The sequence below is a fragment of the Narcine bancroftii genome, chromosome 4, assembly GCF_036971445.1.
Source record: "Narcine bancroftii isolate sNarBan1 chromosome 4, sNarBan1.hap1, whole genome shotgun sequence".
Classification (NCBI taxonomy): Eukaryota; Metazoa; Chordata; class Chondrichthyes; order Torpediniformes; family Narcinidae; genus Narcine; species Narcine bancroftii.
In genome coordinates this window covers 230,654,340-230,672,134 of record NC_091472.1, presented here as the reverse complement: position 1 = coordinate 230,672,134, position 17,795 = coordinate 230,654,340, and the positions used below count along the sequence as shown (strand labels likewise).

The 17,795-nt window shown below is 44.7% G+C and overlaps 1 protein-coding gene across 3 annotated transcripts in view; it reads right to left on the bottom strand.

Annotated features, from left to right (window-relative positions):
• LOC138761700 (protein S100-B-like) overlaps positions 1-14,370 on the bottom strand; it is a 39,363-nt gene extending 24,993 nt beyond the window's left edge. Inside the window, exon 1 of one of the 3 annotated variants that reach the window (XM_069934280.1) lies at positions 14,290-14,370. The gene's annotated coding sequence lies outside the window, so the exon portion shown is untranslated. Of the gene's footprint in view, positions 1-7,672; positions 7,868-14,289 lie in introns of those variants that run through there. The other 2 variants (XM_069934279.1, XM_069934278.1) reach the window with 2 other exon arrangements.
• Between the last annotated feature and the right edge of the window lie 3,425 nt (positions 14,371-17,795).

Sequence of the window (17,795 nt, the reverse complement as noted above, 5' to 3'; positions counted from 1 at the left end):
GTGAACCTCTTGAATTTGCTGCCATGGGTAGCTGTAGAGGCCAGATCATAAACAGAATCAGAATTTATTGTCATAAACAAGTCATGAAATTCAGTGTTTGCAGAAGCATCAGAGTGAAAACATTCATGTTTTAACCATCTTACCACATTACTGTAAAAAAAAGAATGCATGAAAAGTGAGGCAGTGTCTTTGGTTCATTGATTATTCAGGAATCTGGTGGCAGCGGGGAAGAAGCTGTCCTTGTCTCATAGAGTGTTTGTCTTTAGGCACCTGTACCTTTTTCCCGATGGTAGCAGAGTGAAGAGGGCCTGGCCTGGGTGGTGGGGGGGGGGGTCTTTGAGGATAGAGGCTACTTTTTTAAGACACCGCCTCATGTAGATGTCCTTGATGGAGTGAAGTCTGGTGCAGGCCGAGTTAATAACCCTCTTGAGTTTATTCTTGTTCTGACAGTTGGAGCCTCCATACCAGGCAGTGATGCAACCAGCCAGAATGCTCTCCATGGTACAGCTGTAGAATTTTACAAGAGTTTGGTGACATACCGAAGCTCCTTAGATACCTCACAAAGTATAGCCACTGGAGAGCCTTGTGGTGTACTGTTAGCCAGAATCAGACACACACAAGGTAAAGACTGTACAACAGGCTTTAATCCACAGACTTCCACAGAGCCAGGCTGGATGTGGCTTCAGCAACTCTGAGTGAGGCCTCGGGAGGCCGGCGCAGGCTTATATCCCGGAGGGTGATTGACACCCGACTGGGTGGGGCTTGATCCATTCAGCCCGACTGATTGACAGCCGGCCAGGTGTTGTCCTGTCCCCTTACACTCCTGCAGGTACAGAGGTTTCCCCCTGCAGTAGGCCGGTGGAGTACCACCACAAGCCTTCTTTGTGATTGCATTGGGTGCATTTAAAGCAGAGATTGGTAAGTATCTGAATAGTCAGGGTACCAAAGATTATGGAGAAAAGGCAGTGGAGTGAGTTTGAATGGGAGAATGGATCAGCTCATGATGGAATGCGGATTCCATTGACTCTACGACTGCTCATAAATCTTATGGTCTTAACATCCCTAGACTTACTGATTGGGTATTTTAGTTTATTTTCCTCGATGGATAAGGCAAGGTGGGTTATGAAATATCTTTCCCTGTAATTACAATATGATTCTGTGTTGACTTAGACAAAGAGTCCGTTTTACTGCTTCTGCCTCAGAACTATTTATAAGCGCTAACAGCTGATGTTTCGTATTAAAAAGTAGGACCATATGTCAGGAAGATTTAATATAGACTTACATTTTGGGTGCAGCAGAATGAATTGCAGAAAGAAAATGGGTTTCTTACTAAACACAAGTGTGCTGGAGAAACTCAGCAGGTCATGCGGCATCCACAGGATGTAAAGGGTTGCCAATGTTTCAGGTCTGGGCTCTTCGTCAGCGATAGGCAAAAACAGGTAGGTGTCTGAATACGTTTCTCCAGCATATTTGTGTCTTAAACTCAACTTTTCTTGTTTAACTCCATTAAATAAAATGAAGTTAAAATTTAGACTTACAGCACGGTTTCAGACTGTTCTGGCCCATGAGCCTGTGCTGTCCAAATACCCCAATTAACACAACATTTTGAAGGGTGGCAGGCAACTGGAGCACCTAGAGGAAACCCACAGAGACACAGGGAGAACGTACAAGCTCCTGACAGACAGTCCTGGATTTCAACACAGGTCTTTTTTTTACTTTGGCTTGGCTTCGCGGACGAAGATTTATGGAGGGGGTAAAAAGTCCACGTCAGCTGCAGGCTCGTTTGTGGCTGACAAGTCCGATGCGGGACAGGCAGACACGGTTGCAGCGGCTGCAGGGGAAAATTGGTGGGTTGGGGTTGGGTGTTGGGTTTTTCCTCCTTTGCCTTTTGTCAGTGAGGTGGGCTCTGCGGTCTTCTTCAAAGGAGGTTGCTGCCCGCCAAACTTTGAGGCGCCAAGATGCACGGTTTGAGGCGAGATCAGCCCACTGGCGGTGGTCAATGTGGCAGGCACCAAGAGATTTCTTTAGGCAGTCCTTGTACCTTTTCTTTGGTGCACCTCTGTCACGGTGGCCAGTGGAGAGCTCGCCATATAACACGATCTTGGGAAGGCGATGGTCCTCCATTCTGGAGACGTGACCCACCCAGCGCAGCTGGATCTTCAGCAGCGTGGACTCGATGCTGTCGACCTCTGCCATCTCGAGTACTTCGACGTTAGGGATGAAAGCGCTCCAATGGATGTTGAGGATGGAGCGGAGACAACGCTGGTGGAAGCGTTCTAGGAGCCGTAGGTGATGCCGGTAGAGGACCCATGATTCGGAGCCGAACAGGAGTGTGGGTATGACAACGGCTCTGTATACACAGGTCACTGGTACTATAATAGGGTTGCACTAACTGCTACATGGACCGGGCCTCCCCAATTCAGCTGCTTCACTGTGAAGTCACTTTGAAGTTGCCTACCCTGAAGAAGTTCTTCCGTCTTTGAAGGAAGTTCAGGAAGAGCCTCTCTCACTGCACCACCACCCCCCCCCCCACCCCCCACCCCCCACCCCCCTCAACCGCTTCTGTTATCACTGCTGATCTCAAGCTCCCCCCAACTTTCTATTCAGGAGCCTGCCAGTTTTTGCTTCTACCTGACAAAGGGCCCAGGCCTGAAACGTTGGTTGCTCTTTACTTCCTGTGGATGGTGCGTGACCTGCTGAGTTTCTCCAGCACGTTTCCATATTGCACTCGACCTCAGTAAATGGGCTCTTTTCCTGTTGTCATGACTGCAACACAAGGCATTGATTGATTGTGCGTTTCTTGGAATAAGCGCACAGCTTCAGCAGTGTAACATTTTTGTGCATGGCTGATCTTGTTCAAATTGTCCGGCAGGGAAGCAGAAGGACGTCTGATGAGTTTAAAACTCAAATGCTAAAGCAACAGAAATCCTGGTGGCTTCACAAATTCTGCATCACAAACTCTCCTTTGGTGTAGCCTAATGGCTGAGACCTTGCCAAAGTCTACACTCAGATCAATCTCTAGAAGCATTCAGACACAAACTGATACAAAACTGAAGAGATACACAAGTAAAATGTACTTCTGCAGCTTCCCAGTTAAGTAAAATACATCACTATCAATTTAAATATAACTTGTACATAAGAAGAGAGAAAAAAACCCAGATAATAAATCTTAAAGAGAAAAGAATACATGCAAATAATTAATAAAGGAAATCCTCACTTTTTCACATTGTTGTGTTGGGGACATTGGGTGAAGTTTTCTGAAGGATCCCAGCCGAGGTAATAAAGCAATTTCTTTCCTCCTAGCTCCTGCAACAGCCGAGAGCTGGAGAGTCCCGAACACAGCCAGTGAGATGCACTGATATTGATATTGGTTGGTGATGTTCAACAATCAGTGGGCAAATGGATTGGAGAGAGAGAAAATTTCATGCAGATTTATAGAAAGATAGGATTATTATTTATAGATGACCTCATAATATCTTAAAGTTCAATACCCTGAATGAGGGTGCAATTGTTTTGGTATAGCAGGTATTTCTTGCAAATTTTCACACAGACCTTTCTTAAAACAAAGAGATAATGAGTTTTTGGTGTTGGTGGAAGGGAGATTGTGATGAGCTTAAATCCAGCTGAAAGGGTGAAAAGTGGGGAATGGCAGATGGAATTTAGCGAGGAAAAATGCAAAGTGTTGCATTTTGGTCTGCTAAACTGGGGCAGTGCTCACAGAATAAATGGTGGACCCTGGAGAGAGCTGTAGACCAAGGGGTACAAGTTCCTCATTCTATGAGAGTGGAGACTCAAGAGACAGGATTGTTGGGAAGGTGTTTGGCTCCATCAGTGAGGGCATAGAGTACAGTAGTTGGGAGGTCATGTTTGCGGTACATCACTCAGCCAACAGGTGGCCTAGAGACACAGCACCCGGCCTAATGACATCCGACCACCAGGTGGACCCAGGGGGTCCATGGTATAAAGCTGAGGTCCCAACCATGTGCTCTCTCCCTCTCCTCTGCGATCACTGAAAGCACAACTAGCAGCCAACTAAACATTTATGTGAGTGGAATAAAGCTGTGTTGCCCCAAACAGTATTGTGCCTGTGTTTTCCTTTGGTGCAGCCTGCCACAATGTTACAAGACATCGGTGAGACTTCACATGGAATATCGTGTGACCAGCCATAGGAAAGATATGAAGCTGGAAAGGGCACAGAAGGATGAGAGGTGACTTAAAATTATAAAGGGCTCAGTTAGAGTGGGCACCCAACACCTTTTTCCTGGGATGACAATAGTAAATACCATAGGACATCTGTTTAAAGTGCATGGAGGAAAATTTAGGGGAGAAGTCAGAGGTGTGATTTTTATACAGAGTGGTGGATGCCTGGAATGCATTGCCAGGGAATGATAGTGAAGGCTGATGCAATAGAGACATTCTAAAGACTCTTAGATTATTGGCACATAAGGAAAATAGAGGTAGGGAAGGAATAGATGGTTGTGGAGAAAGTTAATATAGGTCAGCACAACATTCTATGTTCTTTGTTAAAAGATTCACGAGGATGTTACTAAGACTGGAGGGCTTAAGTTATAAGAAGAGATTAGATTGGCTGGGATTTTTCTCGCTGGAATATCGGAGGCTGAGGTGTGATCTCTTGAAGGTTTATAAAACCTTTATGGTCCAATCATGGGCATCAGTCTTCATTCTATCAAGAACATCTACAAGAGGTGGTATATTAAGAAGCAGTCTTTATCCTTAAGGATCCTCACCACCTTGGCCAAGCCTCTTCTCACTGCTACCATTGGGGAAAAGGAACAAGAGCCTAAAGATGAGCACTCAACGTTACAAGAACAACTTCTTCCCCTCTTCCATCAGATTTCTGAATGGACAATGAACCACAGACACTACCTCACTTTCTCTTCTTTTTGCACAATTTTATTTATTTTTAAATGTAATTTATAGCAATATTTGCACTGTCCCTGTTGCAGCAAAACAATGAACCTCATGATATGTTTATGACAATAAATTCTGATTCTAAAATCGATAATTTAAAAATTCATCCTTTTTCCCAGTGTAGGGAAGTCTAAAACTAGAGGGAGAGGGGGACAAATTTAAAAGGCACTTTAGGGGCAATTTTTTTCCACACAGAAGCCAGTCGATAAGTGGAACCAGCTGCCAGAGGAAGTGGTAGAAGCAGGTATAATTATGATGTTTCTAAGGCTGCAGGATGAACTCAGATAACTTGGACTCCCTCACGTCAGCAACTTATTTGGATTGGGCCAGTTGGGCAGAATTGCCTGTTTCTGTGTTGTATGGCTCTATGACACTAAAACAAAGCTTATGTTTTGTCGCACCTTAAATATGTTCTCTCTGACAGTGTGGCACTCCCATGGTACTGCACAGGAATGCCAGCTCAGGCGATATGGATAGGCTTTCATGACGAACATAAAGGTGAGGGAGAGTGTGGTTGTACATCAGCCCCAATAGATACAAACTGCAGCCTGCAAGACCCCATAGCAGCTATGCTGCTGAGGAGAAAGTGTATGACCTGCACCCTCAGCCCACCTCCTTCAAACATGATGGTCTTGCCTTTGTTGTGTGAAGAAGGATGACTCGATGTACATCAAACCTTCTTCCATGCAAGCCTAGGAAAAGGCTATCTGTTCCCAGCCCTTCCATTCATCTGCACAGTTTTATCTCCTCAGAAAAGGAAGGAAATTTTATATTCATCAAATTCAGCCTTCCGCAGCTTTAGTAAGTTTGATTTTAATTTAGAGATGCAGTACAGTAACAGGCCCTTCCAGCCCACAAGTCCATGCCATCCGAATGCACCCATGTGACCAATTAACCTACCAACCCTGTACATCTTTGCAATGTGGGAGAAACCCAGAACATTTGGATCAAACCACACGGTTACCGGGAGAACATACAAGCTCCTAAAAGACAGCGATGAATTCGAACCTGGGTCGCTGGTGCTGTAATACCATTGTGCTAGCTGTGCCGTCCCAATGCTAACCATGTTCCACTTTGTACATTGGCACAAGCAAACAAACACAGGGCACCAAGAGGCTTTCTAGCTTCACTGCATCCCGTGATGTAAAATTCATGTCCGTCACCGAGTTTCCCAGATCACAACTCATGGGTTCGCATTTGGTAGGAATGCCTCCCTCTCGCACCGACAGACTCAGTAGAGTCTGCACGGTGCAGATTGCTCTGCCTTTGTTTCTGCACATTATAATATATTAATGCCTCTGTGAAGAAAACATGGCAGCGCCTCGACTTCCTCAGGAATTTGTGGAGGTTAGGTATGACATCGGAAACCTTGGCAAATTTCTGCAGTTGTGCAATGCTAAGTGTGCTGACCAGTTGATTCATGGTCTGGTATGGGGACACCGATACATCTGAGCGGAAAGTCCTGCAAAAAATAGTGCATGCCACCCAGTACATCACAGGCAAAACTCCCCCCACCATCAAGAAAATCTACATAGAACTGCTACCATCGGAAGACAGCAGCGATCATCAAAGATCCACATCACCCAACACATGCTCTGTTCTTCTGCTGCCCTCAGGAAAGAGGCAGAGGTGCCACAGGGCTCGCCCCACTGGGTTGAGCAACAGTTGCTACCCCTCCACTGTCAGAACCCTCAACCACAGACTCATTCGGAGGCTCATTTAAGGACTTTTACTTTGCTCGTTATTTATACCTGTATTTGCAGAGTCAATTTGTGTACGGTTTTATAAGTTTACAGTTACCAGTAATTAGATATTCTGCCTAGCCCACAGCAAAAATGGGAATCTCAGGATTATGTGTGATATTTGACAATAAATTTGAATTTTGAACCTTGAAGAATGGATAATTTCCAACCCCTGTTACAAGTTGTGTTGAATCTTGCAACTCACCCCAGAGGGGAACCATGGCTTCATTAAAAAAAAACATTTTGGTTATAACTAAATAACTCTGGTGATGCATTAAATCTTTCTTTCTGCCAAACAACTTTGCATATCTTGACTTTTCGCTGTTGTTGGTTAAATATTTAGCCATTGAAGTTTTTTTTTATTCACGTGTGTCTTTGCTTAAATGAATTGAACAAAGATTTTCATGCTTTGAACTTTTGGGGAATTGCCAGTGCACTGTCAGGAGCTCCCCAGCCCTCACCCTTACCTCCTCCCCTCCCCCTCCCCTTCCCCGCCCCCCCCCCCCCCCCCATCCAGACTTCTGCAAGTTTTTTAACTAAATAAGAAGCCGTCACAGTGAAAACCTTCTCTTTTTTTCTGTACATTTTCTCAAGGACAAGAGAATTTATACAGAAAAATAATGGAAAGATATTCAAGACCTTGCAGGCACAGAGATTTTTCTTATTGAATCTTATCACAAAAGGAGATCATTCAGTAGAAAACACCCACTTTTATCTTTAAAAAGCAAACTCATTTGCCCCAACTTTTTGCTATTTCCCCACAGCCCTGTCAATGTCACCTTTCCGAATATTTCTCTGATTCCACCACTTGAGCAGGCAGCTTATCTGAAAGCAGACAGAATGAAATTGAAACTATTCTAAAAGTACCCACCGTTCCAGACTTCCAGATTCAAATAGAACCTTAAACTTTTTTTTACACTTTTTAACTCTCTTCGTCCTTATTCTGACAGAAATTACGTTGCTCAGTTTCAGTCCGCACCCGCCAGTGCATGCCTTACCTTGATAAGATTCCAGCTAACTTTTAGAAAGTTAAACTTGACTGTGAGTTTTAGCCACCTAACCGTGTTGCTTTTATCCTCTCTGAGTTGCGAGCTGGAAACTGCTATTGAAATCACTGCAGTACTTATGCGGGTAGACTTGTCCAATCGGTGGTGGAGACTCGACACATCCCTTGGCTCAGTTACACCAGTGGCAAGTTAATGAAGCTTAAATGATGCAGCAAGTTCTCTTTAAAGGTCCTGGAACTGAGTTGGATGATCTGCTGAGAAATTATAGGGATTGGCAGCCACAGACAGAGGGAATAGTGCAGGAGCCGTAAATGCATTTAAGAACAGACATCAATCTGTTGTCAAATGGCAGCTGCAAGAAGTGATCAGATTTGAAACCATCAGCACAGCACTGTGGCTGTCTGTGAACGGGGAAAGGTTATCTGTTCACCAAAGAGATTTCGTTTGGAAACTGGCACGGTCCATGAAACTTTGGCCAAGTATAATGGGGATATGTTAATTGGACTACATGGCATCAGGTATCAGACATTTTGAACTGATATACTTTGCACCCTTTCTGACATAGATGTAGAAAGGTTGTTCCCCATGGTGGGAGAGTCTAGGACAAGAGGCCACAACTTCAGGATTGAAGGGCATCCACTTAGGACAGAGACGCAAAGGAATTTCTTAAGTGGTCAATCTGTGGAATTTGTGGCCACAGGTGGTTGTGGAGGCCAAGTCAAAGATTACAGGAAGAAGGTCAGGACCAAGTGGGAAAATGGATCAGCTCATGATTAAATGGTGGGGCAGACTCAATGGGCTGAATAGCCTATTTCTGCTCTTATGCCTTATGGTCTTGAACTGCATTGTCCCTTGTAAATGTCATACCGTGGATTTAGTTTTGCATCTAAAGTCATTCCACTCTGGTTTATCAAGAGTTGAGTCACACAGAGGGCTAACCTCAATGTAACATCTGCTCAGTGGTTTCACTTTCACTCCTGAAGACAGGATTCATGGTGGCAAACTGCCAAAATAGCAGGCAGCGGACTAGTTAGATGGGCAAACTAGTGGTCCTGCTCCCTCACAGTTTCAGCAGCCTGGTTCAATGCCAAACTTTGGTGCAGTCTATGTGGAGTTTGCACATTTTCCCTTGTGACTGTGGGTGCTCCGGTTTCCTCCCACATCCCAAAGTTGTGCTAGTTGGTACATTAGATGACTACTGTAAATTGTAGGAGAATTGGGATGGATGGGCATATGAAAGGGAATTGCAGGGAATTAAGTGGGGGAGGGGGGGGTTGGGATTAATGCCTGGCATGGATTCAATGGGCTGAATGGTTTCCTTCTATGTTGTGAGACATGGTGTGTTGATATATCATTGTGTCCAGTCTTAACCTTCAATTAAATCATGGCCTGTGACTTACCTTGGAAAAAAGTTTCAATGTATGGGTTTTTTTTAATTTAAGCTCATTTGTCAAATTGAGAAGGGGTTTTCAGTGAACAGACCAACAGCTTATCTTCAACATTAAATGGAATTGTACAAAGAGTGCACTTGACCGAGTACAGAGTTTCAATGATTAGCACCAAGCAAGGGCATCATGGCAGTACAGTCATGTGGTCTGTTCAGGAGCCTGATGGCTGCAGGGAGGAAACTGCCTTTAAACCTGTTGGTGCATGATTTCACGCTCTTGAGCCTTCTCCCTGGTGAGAGGAGGGAGGAGGTAATGTGCCCAAGTTCAATGGGTCTTTCCTGCATTGCCGAGGCAGCAGGAGATGCAGATGGAGGCCCTGGAGGGGAGGAATATTTGGGTGATGATCTGAGCTGCATTCACTTCCTGCTGGTCTTGAGCAGAGCAGCTCCCGTAGCACACGAGCTGTTCTCCTTGTGATAACTAACATCCTGCTGTTAACCTGAAAGAAGGCTATAAAATGATGAAGGTGTTTTGACTGCATGGATGCAAAATGTTTCCATTGATGGTGTGGCCCATAGATTAGGAGTTCATCAGGCGACCTATCAGAGAACTGAGAAGAAAATTTCTCCCTAAAGAGAGTGAGAATCTGAGCTCTTTGCCATGATTAATTTTCGGCAAATGTAGCTTCAACTTTTGAATATTCTTCCCGAGAAATTCACTTTCATTGAATGTGGCAGAATTGAATGGTTGTCTTTTATTTTCATGTATGATTTGTGTAGTCTGAAGAATTTAGCCTGAGACTTCTCTGAACAGACTGCCATCCACATAATGGGGCTCTCAGGACAGGACACGCTGTTCAGGGACACTTTCAACTCAACCACAGTTGACTGCAGCGGTGCAGGGGCAATCCAGTTGCTGACAAATCAATCTTGTCACTCCACACTCTAAAATCAACAACTCAGAACTCCAACCCTCACAGCCCAAAGGATGGCACTTTCTTCAATAGCGTGGACAAGATTAAAGGGAGGCAGGGAACGCACTCCAGCGTCAAGGCACCAGGTGGATTGTGATGGTGGAGGAACGGAGGGAAGTGCAGGTTTGGACTGGTTGGGTCGAATGGCCTGTTCTTCAGGGACTCCATTCTTTGGGCTGTGAGGTTTAGATTTACATTTGCTGGAAATGAAAGCAAGGCATTTTGAAATCGACCTGAAGAAATGAACATTACCAAGATCAGTCTTTCAATTATCAGCCTGGTCTCCCAGGAACAGAAACAAGCAGAGTGACAGTGAGATGGATCTGAGGCCAACGGTGACTTTTATCATAATGGATATCAAGTTTGGCTTGGTTAGGGTTGGGCAGCAGTGATATAGTGTATAGGAATTACACTGATGCCCATTAAAGCAACACTTCCTCCTGGAGTGCAGACACACATCTTGTATAATTGAAGGAAACACAGTGCAATGTGCAGAGACCACAACCTAATGGTGACCGTCTTGGGCAGATATTGCACATTGCATCATTATGCTAAAATATCTCTCATCAACAAGGATGCTCATGTAGCCACAAAATTGATTTGGATTTAATGAAAACCTTTTTACAGTTACTTGAACATACATTATGTACAGATGCATTTGTAATAAAATAAGCAAAATATAAATTACGGAGCTGTTACTTCATGAAGGAAATCAATCTCCACCATACTAATGCTGTCTCTTAGTAGAACAGAGTAGATGTGGCAAAGTCATTTCCCAGGGTGGAGGAATCAAAGACAAGGGGGCGTAACTTCAGGATTGAAGGACGCCCATTTGAAACAGAGATGCGGATGAACCAGAGAGTGATGAACCTCTGGAATTTGCTATCAGGGGCATCTGTGCATGCCAGGCCATTCTGTGTATTTAAGGCAGAGATTGATAGTATCTGAATAGTCAGGGTATCAAAGGTTATGGGGAGAAGGCAGAGGAGTGGGGCCGAGTGGGAGAATGACTCAGCTCATGATGGAATGGCGGAGTGAACTCGATGGGCCGAATGTCCTACTTCTGCTCCTATGTCTCATGGTTGGGTGGTCTTGCAGTCTTATTTGAGAGAAAGTGGCATAAGCAGGAGATTGGGAAACACCGAAGGAGCAGTAGACTGGATGTGGAAAGGGGCTTTTCCATCAACCTGTGGCTCCATAATCAGCCAAAGGGACCCTCTTCTCAGCTAGCACCTTTAACATTGTCAGAGCCACAAACATGTGGCAATATAGGAAATGTCACAACCAATTTGCCTACAGAAAGCATACATAGCACATAGAACATTACAACACAATACAGTTCAAGTCCTTCTGCCCACAATGTTTTGCCGACCAATCTATACCTTCCCTACCTCACACCCTCTATTTTTCTCTCATCCTTGTGTCTGTCTAAGGGTCTTTTAAATGTTCCTATTTAACTAGCATTCACCACCACCCCTGGCAATGCATTCCAGGAAACCACAACTCACAGTGTGAAAAAAACTTACCCCTGTTGTTTCCCCTAAAATTTCCCTCCCTCACCTTATACAGATGTCCTCTGGTGTCAGCTACTGTCAGCCCGGGAAAAACGGTGCTGGTTATCCACCCTATTTAGGCCTCTCATAATCTTTTAGACCTCTATTAAGTCACCTCACACCCTTCTTTGCTCCAAAGAGTAAAACCCTGGCTATGTTAACTGTTAACATCCTGGAAAATCTCCTCTGCACCCTCCCCCATGCTTCTACATCCTTCCCTTAATAAGGCAACCAGAACAGAACACAATATTCCAAGAGTTTTACAGAGTTGGCACATTATCTCATTGCTCTCGGACTCAATCCCCCCCGACCAATGAAGGCCATAAGCCTTCTTAATGACCCTATCAACCTGTGTGGTAATCTAGAGGGATCTATGGATTTGGACCCCAAGGTCCCTCTGTGTAGTGCGCGTCGAAAGAACCAAAGACTTGTTGATCCAAACCAAGGCTTTTATTAAATAAAAGACTGGAGCATATCACAAGTAGGTCGACCAGACCAGAATGACCTGGTCTGGCTAGGAGCAATCCTTTAAGACCTGCCAGTAGGAGTGGCTACACTCTCAGCCAATCACAGTCATCCTACACTACCATCTGTACATATGTACATATACACATTGGTGATAGAATCTGTACTATCACACTCTGTTCTTCCACGCTGTTCAGAATTCTGCCATTAACCATGTACTCCACCTTCAAATTTGACCTTCCAAATTGCATCACTTCTCACTTATCTGGAAAGGACCCTATTTGCATCTTTTTTGCAGCTTGTTTATATCCTGTTGTAACTGACAATAACCTTCTACACCATCCTCCAACCTTCAAGTCATCTGCAAAGTTACTAACCTATCCCTCTACATCTTTGACAATGTCGTTTATAAAAATCACAAAGAGCAGTCATTGACCTCCAGGCAGAATATGTTCCATCTTTTACTACTATCCTCTGCTTTCTGCAGGCAAGCCAATTCTGAATCCTTGCAGCTAAGATTCCATGGGTCCCATATGTCATGACCTTCTGAATAAGTTTACCATGGAGGGCCTTGTCAAATGCCTTACTAATATCCATCTACAGCACTTCTCTCACCCTATATTCATCAATTTCTTTCAGTACTTCCCCATAAAACTCAATTAGGCTTGTGAGAACTACCCCTCACAAAGCCATGCTGACTATCCCTGAGATGACTATGCTTTTATAAATGCTCATAAATCCTTTCCCTAAGAATTCTCTCTAATATTTGCCCACCTCTGACATCAGACTCACTGGTCCAAAATACCCAGTATTCTCCCTGTATCCTTTTTAAAACAAGGGGACAACATTTGCCATTCTCCAATCCTCCTCTACCTCCACTGTGGTCATGGACGACACAAAGATAATTGCCAATGCCCTAGCAATCTCTTCTCTCGCTTCCAGTAGTAACTGAGGTATATCTCGTCTGGTCCTGGGGAGTTATAAATCCTAATGTTTTATGAATATTCAGCACTGATTCTTCTTTCTAAACGTCAACATGCTCCAGCACATAGGCTTGTTCTACACTGACCTCACCTTGACCAAGGTCCCTCTCTCTGGTGAACACTGAAGCAAAGTATTAATTTAGGACCTCCCCTACCGTCTCTGTCTCAGGCACGTTGCCTGCTTTACCCTTAAAAGCCTAACCTTCATTCTTGTCATCCTTCTGTCCTTCATGTATGCATAGAACGCCACAGGGTTTTCCTTAATCCTACCTGCCAAGGCTTTCTCGTGCCCTCTTCTAACTCTCCTTAGTCCTTCCTGGACTTCATATAATTCTCATGAGCTCTTCCTATCTTTTGCTTCCTTCTTCCTCTGAATTGGCTGTCTTGTCAGTTTTGTCAACCATGCCTCCCTTGTCCTAACATCTTTTCCCTATCTCAGTGGCATAAACCTATCCAGACACCCGTGCAAGTGGTCTGTAAACATCCTCTGCATTAATTCTGTGCTTTTCCCCAACAGCATCCCCCCCACCCCCCACCCCAGCCCAGCACTGTCTATTCTGAGATTTCTTGTTTTTTTTTGCTCGTTCTGCTTATTCCTTAAAGGAGGGCTCAGGCCTGAAATGTTGACGATATATCTTTTATCTCCTTCGGACACTGAAAGACTGGCTGAGTTCCTCCAGCATTTTGGTGTGCTTTTTAGTCCCAATTCACTCTCCCCAGTTCCCACCATGCCATTAGCCCTTCCCCAATTAAACACCACCATTTCGTCTAACCCAGTGGTTCTCCACCTTTTTCTTTCCACTCACGTCCCACTTTAAGTAATCCCTATGCCATCAGTGCTCTGTGATTAGTAAGGGATTGCTTAAGGTGGGATGTGAGTGGGAAGGGAAGGATGAGAATCACTGCTCTGGACCCAATTGTTGCTGAAATATTTTGCTTGAGAAGAATTGTCATTGGTCCATTTCCTTTGGGGTTATGAAACCGTGCACATAATTAGGAACGATTGAAACAGTGGTTTTCAAACATTTTCCTTCCACCCACGTACCACCTTAAGCAATCCCTTACTAATCACAGAACACCGATGGCATAGGGAATTCTTAAAGTGGGATGTGAGAGGAAAGAACCACTGGTTGAAGTCAACCTTCATAAAACTTTGCTACTATTTTCTACTCTTTCCCTGCTTTGGAAAATCATCATAAATTGAAATCACGATAATGGAAGATACCTACCTGGAGCCTTCACTTACCCATTTGGATGTTTAGCTGTTTCTTTTGGAACACATGTTTATGCTATGCAGGCACAACAGACAGAATATTTCATACTGCACAACCTTCAAACAAATGGTACGTTCCTGGAAATTCGTCTGGGCATATTACGCTGTTTCATGGACAAACACAGAGGCCAGTGATTAAACTGTGACAGCGCTGACATCTGTGCAACATTGTGTGGAACAAAATGCTTTCTAGTTTCTTCCAGAATGTCTGTCTGTCTCAATGGAGCTGTCTTTGCAAGGTAGTCATTCTGGGAGACAGTTCCCCTTTATCACCATCCATGTTAGTCTCTGAATTGATCAGATGCAACAACAGTGGGTTCATTGTGTGTATCAACACCAAGCTCGGGAAACAGAACTTCCTTACACCAGTCTGCCAACATGACTTTGTTTGATCCCATTTCCTCTCCTCTTGTTCCAACTCTGACGAATGGATTAATGCTCAGTCTCGGGCCAGTCCTGCAGTGCTTTGCAGAATCATTCCCTTCATTTTTATCTTTGCTCTTCTTCATCTGTGGGGCAGAACCCTTTGTCTTCAGCAAACATAACTCTTTACGACCCAAATTAAAGCTGAATTTTGCTTTTCAGACAAATAAGACTGAAATAAACAATAAAGAAACATGCTGGCAAATTGTTTCCATCTGTGGACTTATTAAGATCCATAAGAAGACATAGGAGCAGAAATAGGCTATTCAGCCCATCGAGTCTGCCCCACCATTTAATCACGAGCTGATCCATTTTCCCACTCAGTCCCTCACCTGACCTTCACCCCATAACGTTTGATGCCCTGGCTAATCAAGAACCCATGAAACTCTGCCTTAAATACATCCAATGACCTGCCCTTCATGATTTCCTTCATAGCAGATTAACAACTTTTACCGAGGAAGCCCCAGTGCTTATTGTCAACTTAACCATATTTACAGAAATGTGGATAATACAAAAGCCCCTTTCTCTGTACCAAACTGCAGAGTTTGACAGTGGGGTCAATTACCAGACTTCTCCTTGTTCAGGGTTGGTGAATGAAGGATTAGAAGTGGTTAGGAGGCCAAAGAGAACAACACCCCCTCCCCCCAGCAATTCCATTACCAATATAGGCTCTTTAACCATCAAATCTCCACCAACTATCAGGCTCCATTTTAACTCCAAACTCATTTTATTCTCCCCATCCCACCCCTGCCCATCTCTCAGGTTCTACCATTGTTCTACATATCATGGACAATTTACCATGTCCAATGATTCAGCTAAACTATGTGGGGAGGTGGGGGGGGGGGGTGGTGGGAGAGGTGCAAGCTGTTTGGGGAACTCAAATGGTCACAAGGGGAATGTGCAATCACCATCCTGACAGCACCAGAGGAGAGGATTGAATCTAGGCCATTGGCCATTGTGAAATAGCAGTTCCACTACCCCCACTGTGCTGCTCTGTCAGAGAAATTGATCTTTGATGCCCTCCATCATAACTCTTTGCCTTCTAGACAAAACTAACCCATCAGAGGTGGTGGGACTGAGTTGACCTAGTTTATCTTCTGGACCTGATTGAGCCTTGCCCCATTCCACTGCCAAAATTGTTTAAACCCCAACAACCTAAACTAAGATATTAGACCGATGCTGGATCAGGTACCTGAAGACATCACACTTTCCCCAGAAATGGACCCAATGATCCAAAACTCTAAAGAGTCCCTCTGATACTGTAACTTGATCTATACTTCTATTGCTCTACTCACATATCACTCTCTTCATCAAGCACCCTCCCAACCAATCACACCCCACCAATCACTTCCCAACCAATCACACTCCACCAATCTCTCTCCACCAATCACTCTCCTAACCAATCAAACTCCACCAATCACTCTTCCAACCAATCATACTCCATCAATCACTCTCCCTACCACTCATACTCTACTAAACACTCTCCCCAATCACTAATTTCATCAATCACTCTCCCAACCAATCACACTCCACCAATTACTTTCCCCACCAATCACTCACCTAACCAATCACACTCCACCAATCACTTTCCCCACCAATCACTCTCCCAACCAATCACACTCCACTATTCACCTTCTCTACCAATCATACTCCTCATGAATCACTCTCCCTACCACTCACTCTCCCCACCAATCACCTTCTCCACCTCTAACTCTCCACCAGTCACCCTCCCCACCAATCATCATTGTCCCCACTCACCCTCTTCACCACTCACCCTCTTCACCACTCACACTCTTAACCACTCACACTCTTCATCAACGCGAAGCTGCATCCCTTGATCCATGAGATAAAACTACTCTTTGGGTTCCTATCCCTCTCATTAGTCATCCAGACAACTATCAGTGAGACAGTTAAAACAATTGAGGTGAGAAAGAGACATCAACGGGGTAGTGGGAAATGATGGGGGCAGCTTCAAGGGTGGCATGGCTAGCATAGAGGTTTGTGCAATGCAATCACAGCGCCAGTGCCCTGGGTTCGAATCCGGTGCTGTCAGTAGTTTGTACCTTCTCCCCATGATTTGCATGGGCTTCCTCCAGGTGCTTCGATTTCCTCCCATCCTCCAAAACATATGCGGTTGGTAGGTTAATTGGATGTAATTGGGTGGCACAGGTTTCATGGGCTGGAAGGACCTTCTGCCATGCTACATAGTTAAAAGGCAAAAATATTATCCAAAATTGGACAATTCGGTGTTTATTCCAGAGGATTACAAAATGTCCAGATAGACAATAAGCTGTTGTTTCTCTGGTTGACGTTTGGTCTCCCGATGGCTGTGGAGGAGGTCAGAAATGGGATGAAAATCAGAGGTTTACAACAGGAAGCTCAATGTCATCCTTTTTGAGTTGAGTGGAAGTGATCCTGAAAATGATCACCTGATCTGTGTTTCTCCAGTGTAGGGGAGGCCACAGGGTGAACATCGAACGCACTAGACTGGATAGGAAGAAGTACAAGTGAATCACTGCTTGGCCTGGAAACACGGTTTGGATCCCTGGACCGTGGCTGAGACCAGCACTCCCCTCCCCACAGCCCAGACACTGTCAGCTCCTTACAGATGTACTTACAGGGGGCTGGGCAGTTGAACCCCACAGGGGAATGCTGAGACTCCACTCCCTGCTGTCTGTGGGTCCACACCAGCGGCAGTGCTGCCGTTACTGCAGCATTGGCAGCGCCCCTATTTTTTTTTCTGAATGTACGCATGTGAATGGTCAGGAATTCCAGAACAAAGAGCCAGCGTCAGTTACTGACAATATATTTCCAAGTCAGGATGGTGACTGAGTTGTGGGGAACCTACAGGTGGTGGCGTTCCTTAGCACCTTTGCTCTTGGCTGTAAAGATTCCAGGCTTGGGAGAACTGTTCCTGTAACTGCAGTGCATTTTGTTGGAAGCGCACAGACCAGGAGAGGTTCGCTGCTTCCCTGACATAAACTCTTGGAGGCAAGGAGGGGGTGAAATGGAAACAAGATGAAATCTTTCCTGCTTGGAAAATGTGAAAAACTTTG